The 21,630-nt window shown below is 35.8% G+C and overlaps 1 protein-coding gene across 1 annotated transcript in view; it reads right to left on the reverse strand.

Annotated features, from left to right (window-relative positions):
- Il1rapl1 (interleukin 1 receptor accessory protein like 1) overlaps window positions 1–18,094 on the reverse strand; it is a 1,145,636-nt gene extending 1,127,542 nt beyond the window's left edge. Inside the window, exon 1 of the mRNA XM_048336516.1 lies at window positions 17,459–18,094. The gene's annotated coding sequence lies outside the window, so the exon portion shown is untranslated. The remainder of the gene's footprint in view (window positions 1–17,458) is intronic.
- Window positions 18,095–21,630: the final 3,536 nt, after the last annotated feature.

Here is a 21,630-nt window from a genome sequence, read left to right on the forward strand (position 1 = left end):
TTTCATGTGTAGACAAAGAAATAAAGTTGTATTAACAAGAGAATTAAAGAGCATGAAAAACGACAGCAGATTTATTTGTAAATTAACTGCTTCATGAATAGAATCGTTATTTGGAAAATATTCCTTTTTTCCAGGATTTTTTTTATCTTTTGTACTTATTTACTGTCAAAGTGATGTACAGAGAGGTTACAGTTTCATACGTTAGGTCTTGAATACATTTCTTGTACTGTTTGTTACCTCCTCCCTCATCCCCCCTCCCATTCTTCCTCTCCCTCTCCCCCCATGAGTTGTTCAGTTGGTTTATACCAAACGGTTTTGCGAGTATTACTTTTGGAAAATATTCTTATTGGATGAAGATATGTGTGTACAATTTAAAATGTTTTATTATCTTTAAGTAGCTGTTCCAAGGAGTTACATTTAAACAGTAGTTTATTAATACAATATTTCTTGATCGATGACATCCTTTTCAACATTCTCATCCATCCATCCCCAACCAAACTGTTCCCTCCCTTTTATTAATTTTGTAGGTTATAGATTTAATTCTTGACTACATTCTCCCCCTGGTCTCCTCTTCATTGGTTCATCCTTTTCCCCTTGATCCTATCCTGCCATTTTTAAGTACCCGTGTCTTGGTGTTTATTTTGTTCAACTTTCACTTTGACTTTCTAAGAAATTACATTATTTGAGTTCTCTCTTGATTCTAACAGAAAAAGTATATGTACATTTTATATATGCTTATCCCAGCCTTAATGTTAAGTACTAATGGAAACCATTGCATCACAGTCAGAGATCCCCAGAACAAACATTGGATTCATCCCATTAGCTACTTTAATCACCCAAAGATTGATATACAGTACAACTTCTATAAATACTCTGGAAAACACAAAATGATATGAATAAAATACAAAAAAATTTGAGTGTACTTAAGTACAATAGGGGAACTGTGACTATGGCCTAGTGGTAGAGTGTTTGTCTCATATACATGAAGCCCTGGGTTCGATTCCTCTGAGCCACATATATACATAAAGCTGTGGCTCAGGTGGTAGAGTGATAGCCTTAAGCAAAATGAAGCCAGGGCCAGTGCTCAGGCCCTGAGTTCAAGCCCCAGGACTGGCAAAAACATGTTGCATCTTTAAGTAGAATAGGCAACTGATGATTGACCGAGAGACAGAATGAGAATATCTATTCAATATTTACAAATAATACTCTGTTTTGACTTCCAAAAGGCTTTGAGTTTATAACTATATCTGTATTTTCCCATATAAGCATAGTAAAAGAAAGCATTTTCTATTGAATCCCACACATGCTAAACCTGTATTTATGAGCATGATAATTCTTCATATGAGTTTTTACTTTTATATTATAAAATGTGCAAAAGAGGTCCAGGTGCCAGTGGCTCATGCCTGTAATCCTAGCTACTCAGAAGTCTGAGAATTGAGGATCATTGTTGGAAGCCAGCAGAGGCAGGAAAGTCCATAGGACTTTTTCTTATCTCCATTTAACTGCCAAAAAGCTGTAAGTGAAGCTGTGGCTCAAGTGGGAGAGCCTTGAGGAAATATACATATATCAGAGACTATTCCAAGTCCCTGAGTTCATGCCCTAAAACTGGCACAAAAACGTATAAAATAACCAAAAACTTAGAACCCATTGGTGGATCCAAATGATCACAGGCCTCTACCAAACAAAGTAAAGGGAAAAAGCAAAGAAAACTGCTTTGTCCACTACAATACATAGTAGAAAGATCATTTTGGTGAACTCTTTCATCTTTGAGGAGTTTACAGTATCCTTGTAAATCATCTTTTTATCAATAAGTATCTAGAAATAATCTGTTACAAAATATCCATTACTGATGTTTTAAAGTTACATGACTTTTAATTGGTACAAATGAAAGAAAGAAGACCATTAATCAATTTCACTATATCAGCCACTAATTAGTGCTGAATTCTATCTTAACTATTGGTGTAATTTTGTCTTTACTTATGAGCATAATATATGCTTATGTACATCGATAGCAGATATTCTCTTCTTGTGGTGTTAGTGAAACTATGCTACTTTAATTTGAAAAAAAAAGACTGCTCGTGTTGTTATACCTAGAGTGTTCATCTACAAAAAAAATGAGATTACAACCATAGGACACTAACAGCCATAACTTATTAAGTCATTAATTTGTGCCAGGCCCTGTGATCAAATAGTTTAGAATTACTCATGTAAACCTTTCCAGCCATACTTTTAGATGAGAGTAATTATTTCCACTTTACAACTGTATTGTTCAACATTCTAAATGCTTTTATATTGTTCTTGGTTTTGGGGTTACCTTGGTGAACTAAAAGAACAACAATCATTGATATGTAGAGATAAAATTATCTCAGAATAACCAGTACCATGAAGAATATTACAGAGTAGGAAGTACCTAAAAGAATTACAAAGTCAAACCAGATAAAGACAGTGGAGATGAGTGTGCTACAATTTTAGTGGTCAGGTAGGTTTCATGGATTTGATGAAACTAGATATAAGACAAAGATAATGGAGGTAAGTTAGTCTTGAGATTTCTGGACAAAAAATAATGCTGTAGACAATGAGAATAGCTATTCAAAGAAGAGCCACTTGAGGCTCACAAAATATGAGAAAAAGCCTCAATGAGTTGGAGAAGTGAAGTTTAAGATGAAATATAATCCAGTATATCTAGGAAATTTTAAGAAATTTGCTTTAACCTCAAATGACTGCAAATTTTGCAAAGCTTTGATGAGTACAGTCACATGATCAATTTCCATTCTCAGAACACAACTGTAGCTATCATATTGGGAGCAGACTGCTAAGACCAATGGCAGAGACATAGAGTCAGTTTGGAGACTACTACAGCAATTTTGGAAGCAAATGATGGCAGTCTTAATGAAAATAATAGCAACAGGAGAATTGATTAAATTCTGGGTATGTCTAAAGATAGTACTCATGGTGCAAGATGACACATAGGATGTGGTATGCAAGGGAGAGAGAAGAATAAGGGATGATGTCAAGCTTTTGTACCTGGGTAAGTAGAGAGATAAAATTAATATTGATTGAAATTGGAGAACTGTGAATAAAGTAGATTTGAAAGGGATAAGAGTCTGTTTGGAACAAGTTAAATGGCACATGTCAAGCAGGAGGTATTTTCAAATAAGTAGATGGATAGATGTGTTTGGAGATCAGAAAATAGACCAAGGTGATGAGAGTAAATGAATCATAGGTGTGAGTGTAGTTTGAGGAGACAACCAAGAGCAGAGCCAGGGACATTTCAACATAAGGGTAAAGAAAAGACAAAAGGCTTACAAAGGAGTTTGAAAGGGGGAAACAATGAAACAAGGTAAACAATAATATCTTGCTATTCTAAAAGACAAGTGAGGAAAACGTATCAAGGAATATTATCCAATGTACAAATTTTGCTCACCAGTCAAGTTAGATAAGGATAGAAAATGGGAAACACTGACACACTAAGATATGTTCTTAGCTGTTATAATTCTGGCAATGTATCAAGTGTTAAAGTAGTAAAATAATAATGATCCACATCCATTATGTAGCTGGCATTGGTCAACTATTGAGTACTGTGTGTGTGTTTTCCATTTTTTTTCTCTTTCCAAATAAATCTATGAATTCATGTATCCGTATAAATCTGGAATCCTGGTGCTGAAACCCTGACACAAGTTATCTTTCCAAAGATACATAGCCAGTAATGGCTAAGCCCAAAACTGGAACTCACACCTGCCTTGACCCAACTGTAAATTATAGTCTACTCCAATGTCACCTGCAATTAGGAGAGGGTGCATCGATACTACAAATGAGATAAAATTGAAATCAATACTTTTGTAAAGCTTCTTCATAATGGATCCTTATCTATAGGCAAACCACAAGGCATAAAAGCTATGCTAAAAAACTGTAGGTAATTTTATCATGTTATAATTTATTTTAAAAAATAGAATACCATTTAACCGTGGGTTCGTCTTTACCTGCCATTCTCACTTTGCAAAGCAATTGTCACGTGAATGATTGGCTACCATCCTTTTCTGCATTATTGATGTAATCAAAACTTTTGGCTATAGGTTCTAAGCTATCAATTTGGTGTTCCAGGCAATTTTATCAATTGGTTTGGCATTTTAGAGAACGCACTAGAGAATGAATTTGAGGTGGGCATAGCCCCCTTGTGGGATGGTATAAACACTCTTTCACTACACAAATAACCTTGCATCATGAACAAAACCTTTAAACTAAATGCCATGCACATATACACACACATACTAAGCTGGAACTTGGCATATTATTTAATTAAACTCTATTTTCTCCTATTAGTTGCTAAGACCAAAACACCTAAGGAAATTCACTTTTTCTTTTCCCTTCCTCCCTTCTTCCCTTTCTTCCTTCCTTTCTACCTTTGTTCATTTCTTCCCACTTTCTTTGTTGTTCTCCCTCTTCCCTTGAAAATTACTCACATTGTACCACATACCAAGCATTCTTTTAGGCACCAAAGATATGTAATAAACTAGATCACTTGTGAAGTGTATTTTCAGCCTAACACTAAAGTCGGAGAGATAAAGAAATAAATTTAAAAATGGTGAATTAAATGAGTAAAAAGCTTAACTAGTAGTTGCTTGGAAGTACATGAATTTTTTCCTTAAAACAATCTTTTCTGTGATGAGGAACAGTTAATCATTTAGAAACTAACATTATTTACACACACATTTGTGTTCATGAGAAGTGGAGAGTTGCTTAAACTGAAAGTAGAAATATATCACAGGCAAAATTCACATACTCCCCAGAGTCACACTATCCTTTGTTTAAGGACTGTGATATTCATTGGGCAGTGTCCTTTTTTGTTGGCTAATAAATATTTCCTTAATTAACATCATCTTTTTTTAATAATGATGATAGTGATGACAGTGGTGATGATTGCAATAATGATCAGGGCACTGTAACTAGATCTCAGTACATTTTGTGCATTGCTCCCATTGTAACTCACATTTGAACATCGCCAGCATAAAATTAGAGCAGATACAAATAAGTTTTCTGAACAGACCCTTAGGTATGAAAAAATTTCCAGTTACCCTTATATAGCCTGAAAAACATAAACATATGTACATGCGAACACACACCCCTTGGAAGCTAGAGTTTTTTTTCACTTTTTTTTCTTCTGCTGTACTGGTGATTGAATTCAAGGTCTCATGCTTCCTGAACAAGTAGTCTACCACTTTATCCATTCACTTTTAGTTTATTTTTGAGGCTGGGTCTTGAGTTTTTGCCCAGGCCAGGCTTGGACTATGATCCTCCTACCTTTACCTTCCAGGTATCTTGGATTATAGGCATGAGACACTATGTCCAATTTTCTTTCTTGGAGTGGTGAGTTTAACTATAATAGATAAGCTTACATTTGGTTAACATTTGTGATTTAAAAAAATGATTCAATGAAATTAAACTTAATTATCAGTCTTCTTCATTTTCCCAAGTGAGATATGATGAAGCTTTATCATATGTATTTTTATGCTTCTCTAATCATAGCCAATAGTAAAATTAAAATTCGTAATATTGGGCTAGTAGGGGTTCTACAAACTAATAAAGGATAAACTTAGATCTACTGGGATTTGAATCTCTGGCTCCAGGAAATTGCTATTCTAAGGAAAATGCTTAGAGGGTAGCCCACACCTTTCTGATTATAATCTTAAGAAATTAAAGCTAATTTTAATTTTGGAAACAGGAAATAACAATTCTTTTTTACTTGAAAATATAAATGATGTTTAAATAAGTTCTGATGCAGTCTATTCTAATAGCCGTCACTCATCTCCCATACCGCCTACATAACTCTTTTGAGTTGGAAACTTAAAATAACACAACTTATTTACTATATGAGATGTGGCACTATAGGATAGAGCAGAGATTATTTCAAATCTATGGGCACTAAAGGAAAAGTGTCTTGTGCACAAATAGCCTTCTCTAATCAATTAAAAACTCAACCTTGAAGTTATATTTAATAATAAGTTACATTTAATGAGAAAATATATAATGAATATATAGAGGTGATGGATTCACCATAATGAGCCTGATAATTTGTATTTTAAACAAACACAAGATATAGATCCATAAATACAAGGAGACTGAATTCATAGTCATTTAAACATACCACAGTTGGCTTTTTTTTCTTTTTGGATTTCCAAAATATAAGCCAGTACTAGAGAAATTAATGAAATGTTTTAGAGCAGGTGTGTTGTTGGTGAGGATTATATTTCTTTGAGGATACTTTCCTTTAAGTACTTGAAAATGTACATCTTCAATTTCTTTGGCAGTAAGTGAATTGATCATTCTAGCCTGGTACTTGTATTAAGGAGGGAATAGGAAGAAAATCTGGGAGTCTTTGTTGAACTGAAATGAGTTAACTATCTAGTCAAATGTCAGATCAATTGAGAGGAAAAACAGTCAAAGTGGTTGTTTATTAAAATGAACATTAGTTCATAGATAGTTATTTGAGTTTGTAGTGGAGAGATTTTATCTATTGGCAGGGGCGTATACTGATTTTATTCCTATTCATATTTTCTATGATTTAATGAATGGTTGCCCATTTAGATATAGCTACTGCTTTTAAAAATCACTGGCAAGATTAACTCCCAGTGTATTCAAGCTGATTGAATGTCTTCATAGAAAGAAAATAGAAAGTGCTCCTATCACCTCACTAGGTCTGAAGAAAGCATTTTAAAATCTGAAGTAATGGCACTTCTTTTGCATAAAGGAAGGAAATTAATATTTCTACATAAAAGTGTATAATATTAGATGAAAGTCAGTAAAAATAGAACTCTATGTAGCTAGGCCTATGATTTTACATTCATCATATTCAAAATTGTTCCCCCACCCCATTCCACCCATTCCACCTAGTCTAAAACTCAGCTTGGCAAATGCTTCTGAAACACAGCATTTTCTATTTTCTCCTGCTCAATTTACATTGAGCTACTCAGTTCATTCCACTGTTGCTCCGTTCACGGCTGCATCTTCTTCAGATTTTTACTCTCCTCCCATAGTCTGGTCCCTTTTACAACACAAATATTTTTGGTTATCCTTAGGGTTCAGAAATTTTTTAATAATTACTTCATTATTGTTATTCCTGAGCAGGACCCGGGCTTTTCGCACATATGCCTCTAACATAGCCAGGATGACATCTAGCTAACTATGTTGTTGAGATGTTGTTCTTACTAAGTTTTTGACTGGGCTTGTCTTGAACAATGACCCTAGCAATCCCCACCTTTCAAATAGTTGGAACTCCAAGAAAATGCCAACATGTCTGGCCCAGATTGAATTTCCAATAATTTCCTCTCTCTGTGTGAAAGATCAAGGTGCATAGGAAAAGCTCATGTGCTACATATGACCTAACATCTTCCAGATAGACATTTTAGAACACAAATTTAACTAGGTTCTATAGAAAATCATCTTCTATGCAACAAAACTTGTTCTTGTCATCAACAATAGGTTCTTCATCCCTTCAAACAGCTATTTAATTTTTCTTTATTTTCTTAGCAATTCTTTACCATTGTTGGGGCACACCTCCAAGTAAAGGGAATGCCAGGAATCACCTCACTGGGAAGATCCTTAAAACCAAGAGAACTTTATTGTCTAAGGTACATGGTCCTGCTAGTTACTGCTGGTGTGGAAAAAGAAAACTTCCACTTTTTGGTGTAATTTTGAGATAAAATGTAGATCATCAGAACTCCAGAGCTCCCCCACTGAAACTAACTGCTAAGGGAGGCCCTAGTTGCTTCTACATGGAAGTCAATTTCTCCCTCTGCATTAGAAGCAACCTTCTGTGAGCAATTACCAATTCATAGTGTGTTTCAAGAGAACCTAGTTGAACACATCTCTTTGCTAAGTTATTTTCTTTTTGAAATAGGATATTGCCATATATCCTAGGCAACTCTTGAGCCTGCTATGTTGTCCAGGCTGAACTCAAGCTAGCAATTCTGTCTCAGCCTCCTGAGTACTGGAATTCTAGGGGTTGGCCAACATTGTGTTAAGCAGCACTCCTATAAAAGTGAGGGTCCTCAAATAGTGTTTTTCTCTTATTTACATGAAGGCACTAAATAATTTAAAAGCATATTTGAAGAGGTAATTATGGTCACCTGAACCTGTGATAGAATTCGTAGAGAGTAGATACCAAGGCAGTACCATGAACTTAGAACTTTTAATCTATGCCATTGTAGATGGAAAATGCATCTAACGTGAGGGTTAGAACTGTGCTGGAGATCACTGAAAAAGCATCCAATATCCATAATAATATATGGTAGGAGGAGAAAAATGTCAGAAGATTCAGCTGAAGCTCTCCAAAGGAACACCTTGATGTCCCCAATGACCTCAGAAGTTTGTATTCTTTAAAACATGAACTCCTGTGACTTATTCTAACACTGAATTAAAATCCTCACAACTAACTGGAACATGTTTTGACAACAGCTGAACTGTGTGACTTCCTTTTACCGAAATGCTAATGAGGATTCACATAACATTCAGTTTTTGTCTCAATAAATTGCATTCATTGTCAGTTTATCCTTAGTGTTTGGCCACTGCCTGGGTTATTACAACTTCCAACATGGGTAATCTTATAAAGTATAGAAAGAAACAATATGGACTGGCTTATTTTCTGCTACCTATTAGAGGTAGAGATAAAGTATCTGATAAAAGAATTAAATTGAGCTAGCATGTAGGGTTTTTTAATTACTTAAAGGCTCATTTTCTCTTTTTGTCTACAATTCAAAACTGTTATAATTATTGACATTTAGAAAAAGAGTTCACATTTGCTATTATCCAATTATTGAACGCATATTCTAATCTAAAGTATGTGACCTTTGTGCAAAACCATTTCGGAATTTATGTTTCAACCTTGCTATCACATTATATAAAGTTTTTATTTTAATTTTTTTCTTTTTTAAACATTCCCATCTTCCATTTCTCCTTCCTTCCAAATGGATTTCTACTTTTGGATCACTTTGCTGTTGGAATCACAGGAAAGGAGTAAAATTTAAACATCCTCAAGTGCACTCATTGAAAAATTACACTCAACTGCAGTTGCTTTGATAGACCATGTAGTAACTTTCTAACACCAGCACTAGACAGATTCAATGAACTGCTCCCATTCCACCATGTTGTCACCTACTTTTCTTCAAAGCTAAAAATTTTAACTTTTGCATCTGTCTTAGAAAAGAGGAAAAAAAGAGGGGAGGGGGGATATTAGTAACAATGATGAATGTTTGAGAACTGGGTATAAGTCCTCAAAAATCAGAAGAAACTTTCACTAAAGATGATATTCAAGAGTCCTTTAAGAACTTCACAAAATTGAGCATCAAATGTATTTTGGTCCAAGTCCCAGGACTACCACAAAATAGTACTTGGGAGTTACAGACTGCACACTATAAACTAGCTATTATTAATCCTCTTTTACTCAATGTTTTTCCTTTCTTAAATCAGAAGCTTTCTTCTTCACTTCCAATATAACATGTCTGTTTGAGAGCATAGATCTAAAAGCGATCTGCTATCAAGAAGTGCTTAAACATTTGTTTGTGAACTGATTTAACTGATGATCTACTCTATGCCCTGAACAATGCTGGGTCCTGAAAAGACAAGGCAGACAGGCACTTGTCCCCTGGAGCTAAGCAAAACCAGCCGTTGAGAAGTGCACACCAACTGACTAGAGCAGCTTACTCTGAGACTGTGTTATTAAGGGCCCTGTAGGAGAATCCCAACAAGGAAACGTAGCAGTCTGAAACCCCTAGACACCCCTTGAGTACATTCATTCTCCACACTGTGGAGCTGGGTTCCTCTTGAGTACAATTCAGGAGTTTTTTCCTGGTGCTCACAATTAGGGGCTTTAACAGAGGTATTCAAAAACCAAACACTAAGAATCACAAGATTCAGTTGTTACATTCAAATTTTCACCCTTGGCCATGAAGCTTGTTTACACAAAACACCTGATAATGTTCTAAGTCTTTTGGTTTTCTATTCTGACTGCAGTGTTTCTTTCCCCTGGATCATTTTCTTCTAACCTGAAGTCAGTGGAAGGGAAGTAAACATTATAGTTTTCCTACCATACAGGTATGTTAGCAGCTGCCTACTCAATGCATCTGAAGCATACTGCAAGATCTAACCTTGATTAAAGTATGCTTTTCACAGCCCTCTCTCCACCTTGTCAACTGAAATGCACCACATTGAAGCTATCTTTGAGTAAGGAAAAATAATCTATTTTCTGAAATATTAAAATTGTAATGATAAAAAAGTGAAGTCTCTTATTCATAATTTTCCCTTCAACATCTTAACAATGATTCATCTATCAAACATCTTGACAAAATGTGTATATATACATATAGAGTAGTCATTAGCATATGGGGTATACAATACATTTATCAAGTATACCTGCTTACTAATTTTGTTACTGTAGCATATGATTAAATATTACTGTATTTATTTTTCCAAAATTGGTTCATTGATGTCTATGTAAATCAATATAACTTGGAGGAAAATGAAATAAATTATATCTCTTCAAAGTAGGATAAAGTTTGAAAATTCTTCTGAAAAGATCCCTTAGTAGTATCACTTGGAAGCAAGAAGGGAGCATACAAAGCAGAGATAATGGCTATCTTAAATGCCAGGAATTTCCAGAAAGGAATATTTAGGCAAATCACTTTTGGTCTACTTTTTTTACTCTAAAAAAGGAGAGATTCAAAAGAAGGGTAGTTCCCTTTGCAAGAAGAAAACACATATACAGTTAATGGGAAAAGGGAAGACATTGGGGAAAGGTCAGTATGAAAAGCAAACATCTTCCTCATGTTATGTCTCTGGAGACAAATACAAGGTAAAGAATGTCCTTTCTGTGTACAATACTTATACATCCCACACATTCTGTGTAGGAGAATCATACATGTGATCATAAGACAATAAATGGAACTAGCCACCAAAGGATTAGATATGGCAACATTAGATCCAACAATAATAATTAGTTTTCTTCTACACTACTAAAAATAGAATATGGTATGCCAGGATACATCTCTATGTAACTAAAAGATGCAACTGAGGGCTTGTATTATATCAGAATCATGCATTACATGAGTGGCAAGTCAGTTTCATTTACTGATTCACAATTTCCATGTCTAAAGTAATATAATACAACACCTTTACTACTACATTGTATCTAACTCCATTTCACTTTTATGGAGTTATTTTAATTGTTTCTGGTTATATTTATAATAATGCATTTTTACTGCAATAAAACAATTTTATTTTATTCATTTACAAAATATTCTTATTGTAATATTAAATAATTTAAGACGGAACCTTGATGGTAAAATTTTTGTATTTACTTACGTTGGAAATTTCTATATGTAGTCTTAGGTAATTGTACAATCGATTTTGATCTACCCAAATCCGAACTCTTTCAGTCCACAAACAGCCACAATTCGAGCTTACTTTTCATTCTGTATTTAGCATGAATGTGATTTTCTCTTATTTACTGGAGCTACAGAAGTTACTAGACAGAGTCTAAAATCTACATGTATGCTTTGTAAACAGAATAAGTAATGCATTTCAAAGACACGTGTGACCTTGTTGTGACTGCACACCAAATTCATTTTAATAATTATTATATTCATGATATTTTATGACGGATAGTAAAATTGTGCTTACCTGGCCTTCTGAATTCATTTTTACCTAAAGTACTAGAAAATGATGAGGATTACAATATTAACTCAAAATGTATTACACATAGTCACTGACGGGTAATCATATGCCAATCAAGCTCACTTTAATCAGGCCAAGAGAAAATAAACCACTGATAATTTTTTTATTATTCATATGCTCATTATCACAATAATTCATGCAAAGTATAAGATATATAATTAATAATCATATTGAAAGACTGAAAGCATGCATTATAACAATTCATAGTCCATTTTATTTGTGCAATGATGCAAACTTCAAATAATATCCTGACTTAGTATTAAAAGTACTGTCTCATTTTATGTTCTTAGACCTATAGTTTCTATAGGAATAAAATTGCTCATTTAGTGTTATTTATTTCCGTGTTTGATTGTATGTGATTGCATGTGATTGTTTGTGTGCGGGTGTTCTTGGCAAAGATTTTCATGAGAAAAGATTCCTTTTAATGTCATAAAATGAAAACAGAAAAAAAATAGAAACAAAGCATTAAAGTGTTTTCTTTATCTGTAGTTCACTGCTTGGCAATTTCAGATTGTGTGATAGAAAAACAACATCAGGCCACCAAGGTATGCCTTCTCTCTAGCTAAGACTTTAAGCAATCTCTGGCTTTGGATACCTGAATATTGTCTCTACACAAGAAAACCCAAAAAGTCATGCCAATTAAGTATCTTTTATGGTGAGCCAATGGTCAGGCTAAGCAGCAAGGGTACGTCCACTGAGCCATATGGCTGGCCTGTAATGGAATACTATGTGCAGTGGAAGACTCTCCTGGGTGGCATTTTCTGGGTAAAAATTAAAAGCATATCTATAAAGTGATTAGCTAAATTTGTCACATAAACAAGCCAATCTACATCCCTATGATATTCCTTTGTAAATCTGCTAGAGGGAATAGGAAGTATTCCCAAAAGACATAAAGGATATGCATTTTTAAATATAGGAACTCAACAAAGGCTTGTTATTTACAGGCATCAATCAACTTAAACAAGGATGCATACTCAAATTTTTCTGATACAAAGAAACATTGAAGATCCTTACAACAAAAAGCAGGACACCAAGAAGGTGGGACAAAGAGGTTGTTCTGTACCATTTTTAGAAATTTTAAGTCTCTTGTCATATCTATCTGTCTATTTAGTACAGGGTAAAATTTTTAGTCTCTGATTCTGCCTTAAACAAAATATACAGACCGTTTTTCCCCAAGCCTGTATATCCAGCCACTTAAAACCTGTATGGAAGCTTATTTCACTAACTATATTCTTCTTGTGCATGTAAAAAGATTTATATTAAGATACAGAACATTAAAGAAATGCAGCTTTAGTCATGACACATGGGGGATTGCCTCCCCCTAAAGAACATTAGTAATTATTGCAACCAGAAATTTCTAAACAGAATTCGTATGTTTATATTATTCTTTCCTCTATTACACTTAGTATCTAAACCCATTCCACTTTGATTAATGAAGTGATAGTTGAGAGTTGCTTTCTGGCCAATTGACCCAATTCAAGTAGTATCATCAAGTTTGTTTGTTTCCTCCTAGTACCAGAAACAAAAAACCCTAAGTATTCCAGGGGCATTTAAAAAATGTAATCACCTCAAAATATTCTCATGCAAAATTCTTAGTTACCACTCTTCAAATGTTATTCAAACATAACCATTTTTAATTACTTAAGAAAACTACATCCTCCTATGAGTGTTCCCGAAAAATAAAACTGAATGGTGAGTTAAACTCAGCAACCAATGCTTTTAATTTGTCTATGTTGCTAATCACTGAATGATATTACTTACTAGCTAACTGTAATTGATACCAGACAGTGTCTATAAAGATTTACAATTATAGCATGAGATAAAATGTTTTATTTAGTCCACAAAGACTTACTAAATTGTTAACCTTTAATAATTCCATATGTTTTAAGGTAGAACACAGTGATAAGCACTCAGTCATATATCACCCTCTTTCTTTAGAATAGCATGTAGCTATTATGATTTTAATGATTTGCTGGAACTCGTGAGAGGTCAAGTACAGGGTCAGATGTCACAAGGCTCCAAACTAATAGAGCCTGAAGTCCAATTCAGACGCTCTGACTCATTCCAGAATTCTACAGTGCCTTGTGTCTCAGAGAGCTGAATTTTTCCTCGTTGAGATTTCTGATAGGAATACTGGAATCGGATTGGAATTTAATAATAAAATGCTAACACGACCTTATCTATAGCTGCCCAAATGGTGCCATCATAATTATGCTTTATAATTTGAGCATCACTAAAAAACTTATTAGTATTAAATATTACTAATCAATACATCTTTGGTATGCCACAAATTACAGAGTACTCTTTTTTAACACAAAACTTATCAAATACCAAAGATCCTATATGTTGTAAGACAAAGCATGTGCCAAAGCTTTTAGTATATTAGCAGACTAAAAGATCCCCAAATTAACAACCTTAAATTAATCATCAAAGTTCAGGTGCTCTCGAAAGCGTTTTTGGTCATTTGAAAATAGCATTCTTTTGTTCATGTACATTTTAAACAACAAAAATCAATTTTAAATGCACTCTAGATATATAGGAATAGTGTGATTATTAATCTGCTACACTGCTTGACCTTGTTGAAACAACTGGTCAGGAAACAAAATTAATCATTTTCATATTCATATAAAAATGACATTTCTTCTTTTCTTGAACCGTTTCTAATCTAACTATATGATTTGAGATGACAAAAATAGTAATAAAATAAAAGACATATTTTATAGCTCTCAACTGCTTCATGTTTAACTGATTTCCTATTAAGCAGTCTTTTATTATTTATTTGTAGAAGATATAAGAAAAATGTCAAAAACGGCCTTGCTTACATAATCTTCTTACTAAGGAAAGTAACAGGTTATAAATAGCCATTAGAATGATTGAAACTATCTTTTCTAATGTGAGTATATGCAGTCTTCAAGTAAAACCATAGCAATTACATGTTGAAACATTCTGTTTCATGGCCAGTGTCTTTTTACACAGGTTTCTTTTCCTTTTTTTTTTTTCTCCATCCACCTCTGAGATTAGAAGAGCCCTCAGAATATGCCCTGTTTGATAATATATGTATGGGTTAAGTCAGAAAACAACTGAGGAAGTCATTTATAAAATATTAAAATAAAGCATACAAAAAAAAAAAAACACTGCAGGCTATATTTCTGCACATAGTTGGAGACTAACAGCCTGGAAGCAGCCGTAGTGTTACCCTGACCCCTGAAGGAAGGAATCAGGAGTTAACTTCACATCCAATTTCCTATACAATATGAACACCAAACCTCCAAATCCACTGGCACAGTCTATCAATGTTTGGGCATGTCCTGCAGAAATAAGAAAGTCACCTCAAATACCAGACCTCGAAATTTCATTCCACAACTCCACCATTCTGACTTAAGGTGAGCAAATCTTTCCAAAGTTACTTTGTGAGTCTATAGATCCTACCCCTGACTCCCTCCATTGGATTCTAAGGAAATGGAATATGAGAAACAAAAGAAAAACAGTCTTATCTCCTTGATAGAAAAGTCATTTAGCCATCTTTGTAACATAAACGTAAAGGGAAATAGGAAATAGCACAACTAGATAATAAGATTCATTTGGCCAGGATTAGAATGTCAGCAGTTTCATTTCTTGTGAATATATGATCTAGTGAGGGAAGACAGATCCTACAATAGTAGAAGGCCAAAAGAAAGTGATGTGTAGCTGCTTTTAAAAAACACAGCTCCAAATAAAACATGAGGGAAAATGACATTTTATTCTGCAGCATTCCCTTCTGTGTACAGTGCACATTGCACATTTATCTCATCTCATGGTAAAAGTCTCCAGTGACTGCAACATGTCTTTTAAAGCATTCGATGAGTAAAACTTGAAGATAGACTGCTCTTTATTTCTGGGTTTTGTATTAATAATGAATTCAGTGCCATTTTTTTCATTTAACAAGATGTTGTTACCTCTAAAGGTTTTTATTTTACTTCTCTTTTCCCTCAGGGTTAAAATGGCCCAGAAAGAGGTTGTCATGGCAAAGATAAAGGTAAGAAGCACTCATTTCTGTCACACTGTGAAAGCAATCATCATTTTAGATGAGGGAATCACCATACTGAAATCTGCATCAAGCTGTACCACGAAATATTCAAGAGAGGGACACTAAATAGTCATTTTGTCTCCACAGTCTTCATTTGACTGGATTTAACTTTCCCTTCTGTTAGGGGTCACATATTTCAATCATAGGGAAAAGAACTATGACCTTGGCTGGGATCATCAGTCCCAATTACTCAATGGGGCACTTGTGAAACATTGCGGACACATTTTCACTCTCCACGGGTGTGGCTAAAATTGCTCCTGTCCAGCCTAAAGCTAGCTTAATCTGCTCTCCCTCAGAAACTCACTGTAAGGAAACTCATGCTAAATTCGCTGCAGAGATCAAGGTTTACAGGACCCTTAGAGCTAATCTCTGTCGGCTCTCCTCCTCTGGTAGCTGTTACAAGCCATCAAAAGTTAACAGGGTGGTGGAACCTCTTTCTATACAATCATTTCATCTCACTACCGTTGACTGAAGCTCACTGATGTAACGAAGTTACATAATCACCGATTATGCACGACTTCCATCCATCTTCCTACATATCCACATATCTTCTCCCCTCCCCTTCGGATCGATCTACCAGGTGAGATTTATAACACATGTAAATGCTCCATTCTCTCATCATAGGTACTGAATATGAGACTTTAGCATTGCAGTACAGTGCACTGAACCACGTCATCAATATCGATTTTTAATGCCATTTCCCAGGCAGAATTTGCTTAAGCATTCTTAGTGCTCTAGTTTCTAACTTTTTGCCAAAAGGGTAAAAAAGCAGATAGGACACATCTTCAACTTAAGGTTAAGGGAAGTGTGTAATTGCCTGTATTTCCCAAACTGGCTGCATTGCAATAGAAAGGATCCTCTCTGCTTCCAGACCTTCGACTCCCCTGCACGTGGGTTGTAGCTTCATCTATTTAGGGGTATTGGTAAAATTATTATATCATTTGGCAATTGGACTTTAGGAAGAAAGCACTATGATGCTCTTTAAAAAAATATTGGTCTTTTTCTCTAATTTGGTTGTCATTTTCAGCTTTTCCTTTTCTTGCTTTTTTTTCCTTTCACTCTGAATGATAGTCCAATAGATAGAAAAGTAGTCCAGGGCACTTAATAATCTCCAATAACCACAATCTAGATAACAATTAACAATGATTATCACCTTAAAGTTTAGGAACTTGACAAGTGGGAAGTCCCTGGTCCCATTGCGGCTGTGAAATGCAGCATAATACTGCACTGAGTTGAAAACCTATTTTTTTTTTAAAGAATAAAGAGTAGCTCATTTCATTTTAAACGGGGCTCTTCAATAAGTCTTCCTTTTACTGCTGTTACCCCTCTAGAACACAAGAGCCACAAATATTGCATCCAAACAAAGAGTATGTATCCAGAATTAATTCAAGACACTTCCCTATCAAAATAATTGGAAGAGTGATGCTTTGATTTATTTTCGGTCATACTCAGAAAACAGGCACACATACATACATGCACACACACACACACACACACACACACACACACACACAACACACCCAACTGCAGTTATTCCATTCAGTGCCAATAACGGCCACATCACAGCCATCAATGCGATGCAGCAATCACCCAACTCATCCATTCCCATTACAAACGCCCAAGTTTGCTCACACCACTGATGGGTTTGCATATATAAAATGACCTTACCCACAACAGTCTTCCAAATTATTCTCCTCTGGATATCAGTCGGTAAGGTAATTGCTGGTCATCACAATGCGTATTCAGAAAAATCCACGTTTTACTCCTGTGTTCTTTTTCTTGTTTTTGCTAGCAATTAATATCATGGACAAGATACCCATTCACAAATGCCAAGTTCACCATAAAAGCAGATGATTCCATACAGATCTTCCCTACAAGACTGTCTCCAGTTAGTTCTCAAAGTGCCCGATTGTTTGGTGAAGATACAATCCAGGTGCAGAGCAGGGGGGAAAAAGAACACTGGGAGAAAAGAAGAGGCAGATAGAAAAGGAGAGACTGAGAGACAAGAGAGCAGAAAAAAAAGGGGGAAGAAATATTTTTTTTAAAAAAAGAACGAAGGAAAAAAGGCCGATAAGTGAGGAAGTCTAAGGTTTATGACAAGAATTGGAGTCTTGCTTGCAAATCTTCTAGATATATGTAGCTTTCAAATCCTCCTGGTCCCCAAGTAAAATTTCCAGATCCGGGATGCGGCCATAAGAAAGAATCCTATGTATATTTCACAAGTATCCCGCAATAACAGATCCGACGGGGTTTTCCTTGTACAGTACTGCTATGTGAAAGCACACAGCCCCTGCTGTTTGGGAAGGTGTCTCCTGGGTCCTAGCTCTCTTCAGCAGCCCCCAAAAATGATTTTTCAAAAGAGTGGTGGGGGACAAGCAGCTTTACGCGTATCTTCAGCGATGCTAATCCCAAGCACAAACAAGCAAACCACGAATAACACAAGCTCTTGGTGAGTAGCCACAATCCACTTCAAATATCCCAGGGAAGAAGGAGCGAAAACAAGAAAGAGAAACTGCAATGCATAAATGATTCCAGTGTTTCTACAAGATCGGTTCATTTGATTGAATGCATTCTCTGGTTTGCTGCAAGTCATAAAGAGGATAGTATTACTGCCACCCAATGGATATTTTAGTACTAGCCAATCCACAGACATCCACCGCTTTGCGAGTTTTAGTTTTCCGAAGACCAAAAGAGAAAAGAGGGTAGCCTGAGATTCTTTGGGAAAGGAATTACGGGAATCTGTCTTTCCAGTCAAAAGTGGCCCGGCCAATTTGGATGCTTACCCGATCTTGCTTTAGCCACCTTAGAATTATGGTTCCGCTTTTTCTAGGATGCGGAAACGTACACGGAGCGATGCCTAGGCTGAGGTACTCATAATAACCTCCTTTTCGTCTCTTCTCTTTGAAGCAGATCTATTACTGGGTGCGATCTCCTTTTCGCTTTTTCTCTGTATCACTTTAAGACGGATTTCGAAAGGGAGGGGCGTGCGGGGGCTGCTGCAAATCTCAGGTGGCAAGGTGATAATTGTTTCTAAAGGGCAGTTTTGCAAAGTGTTTGCCTCTGTATTGGTATGTAAACTGTGAGTCCTGGAAGCAGCAAAGCTATCTGCAGCCGCCACTCTTTCTGTTTAGCTTGGAGCAGAATCTTCCCTAGTAAAGTGAGGCTTGAGAGCCGAGAGTCTGTGAAAGGCTCACTGGGAGTCCAGGCACTGGGGCGTGAGAGGAGGAGCGGAGAGGAGGGGATTGAATTGGACCCTCCTTCCATCCACAACGTAATAAGAGTTCCCAGCGTGTAAGAGTTCACTGAGAGTTTCTGAAAAGGATTTGTGATGATGAAAAGAGATGTAAAGTAGGTACTGGTCAATAAATTCAAGTATTTACTCAGTTTAAGGCCCTTACACTTTTATCTTGGGATGGTATCTACCACCCACACTTGATTCTGTGCTCCTCACACTTAGTTGTATTTAGATCCCCTGGGTGTCTTGAGAAAAATACAGATTCCCATTATGTAGGTGAGGCCTAACTACCTGCCTTTCTAAGCTGGTTCATAGACCTTAATAATGCCCTGAGACTATGTACCACACTTACAGTAGCCAGACCCTAGGGGAAGTGTGAAAATTTACTCAGTGCAGTCACAATGTTAGTAGAGCAGACAGGGCAGGAAGGACAGAGAAATGTTTGACTATTACAATCCCTCCCTGTCCCCATTTGTTAATCTTTTCCATACACCCCTGAAGGTATAACAAAGTAAACCAAAAATAGAACAAATAGGCAAAGCAGACTCAAACCTTGAGAACTGTATCTTCATTTAATATAAGGAGGAAATAAGATGTTGAAGATAAAAAGAAACACTTGTAGGTAATATATGAGGAAAATTGGTGCAAGCTTTACTGTTAGGGCAGAGATGATGATCATGAGGGCTGGCTGTGAGACTGGATGGGAGAACGTGTAATTTGAAGGAATGAACATGAATTTGAAATTTCCCACTCAAGTAGAAGGGAGATGTGCTAAATTGCATACTCCTCCCTCTGCTCCTTCTCCATAGGCTATATAATTCAGCAGAATCTGAAGACCAGAGATGAAGAAGAACTATGTCACCCCCATAGTTAGTGATCCATATTTTCTACACCTTCTAACAATCTTTTGGCTGACCCATGTATGGAAGTGAAGAAGTGGACCTCATGGAGAGGGCACAATTAAGACATTTCATTTCTGCCAGCAAAATTTCCAAGCAGTAACTCCTAGATTGACGACTCAAATCCTGGATTTGAATCTACATTCTAAGTAGCAGCAATTGCCCATGAGAATCTCTTAGTAGTATCTCTTTTCTTGGCAGTAAAATAACAGCTGAACTAATTGTCACGGGGTAGTCTAGGTCCTGAAAGTACCAAATTCAAGTGCTCTATTTGCAATGATTCTGCAAGCCAGTCTGTTGGCCACACAGAGAGTGGGTTGAAATCCCACCTTGGCATGGGCTGTACAGAGCATCCACAAGCATTGTGAAATGCCTTAAAGACACAGGTGAATATTGAACAATTTCAATCCTACTGCAAGAGATGATATTAAATGCTTTCTCTTCACATGCAGGAAGGGAACTGTTTGTTTGAATTCGAGGTGAAGCATTGTCTATTCCTGGATCCTACAGAGGCAACTGTGGGCCTCACTGTTTGTTGCCATGGGATCCTCTTTGTGCGAACTGTCTTGAACTGTGTGGGAACATTTTCCTCATGCCTCCCTTCAGTTCTCTCTCTCAATCTTTCTCTCTCTCTCTCTCTCCTTCTTTCCTGAAGATATGTGTCAGAACAAAATGTAGCTGCATTATTGCCAATTAAGAATAACAGCAGCTACAAGGTGCATCTAATTAAGAATTTTAATTACCAAATTCTCATTTGCAGATGTTTGAAGCATTAAACAATGTATTGTGACTTTATTTTAAAATATGAATAATAGTGACCTCTCTCCACATGAAGGATTAAAACCTTGCAGGACTTCACAATGGGTATTATAAAGAAGGCTGGCATGGTTTTCAAACCTTTAAATTTGCACTGGGGAGGTTGATGTGAGAGGATTATGAGTCTGAGGCAGCAGCTTGGACTATACAGTAAGTTTGAGGCCAACCAGGAATAAATAATGAGAACACCTCAACAAAACAACAAGGAGAAAAAGGCTTTGACCTGAGGAGTATATACCTTGACAGATTGAGAATATATGATATTATATTCATGATGTAGAAATAGTCAGATTATCCATAAGTGTGTTTTTCTTTTACTAAAGGAAAAAAGCAAGAACATCTCAAAACACTGAATTAATAATCACTATGTAAGTAGAATCCGCATGTATTACATAGTTCTCAACTGTTCTATTTTTTCCCTTACCAGTAACAGGATAGTTAAAGTAAATTTGGTGCTGCAGCATGGGGATTGTAGGCTACAATGCAAAGCATAATGGGATTTGTAGTAAAAACTGGCTGCAGATCAATCCATGCTTGTAGTTATTCTCTATTGAAGAAGCTGCTGTTCTATTTTCTTGTAGTCAGAAAGAAGAGTGTCAATATATTTTATATCAAATTAATGAAACAAAGTAGGTATTACTAGACGTATGAAATTAGAGTTTAGCTACAATTATATTCTGATGGAGCAGAAGGAATGTATAATAACATCTATTTTATAAGTCACAAAATAACATGGGTGAGCTTCCCAACATTACATATTATAGCTGAGATTTAAAAATTACATTCACTGTTTTAGTCATAAAAAGTGAGGAAATATCGAGTTTTGTGTCTATGAAAGAGAATTATGAACAGAGGAAATAGGTCATATTTTTATTGATTCTCCCTTTAAC

Source organism: Perognathus longimembris, chromosome 28, assembly GCF_023159225.1.
Source record: "Perognathus longimembris pacificus isolate PPM17 chromosome 28, ASM2315922v1, whole genome shotgun sequence".
Classification (NCBI taxonomy): Eukaryota; Metazoa; Chordata; class Mammalia; order Rodentia; family Heteromyidae; genus Perognathus; species Perognathus longimembris.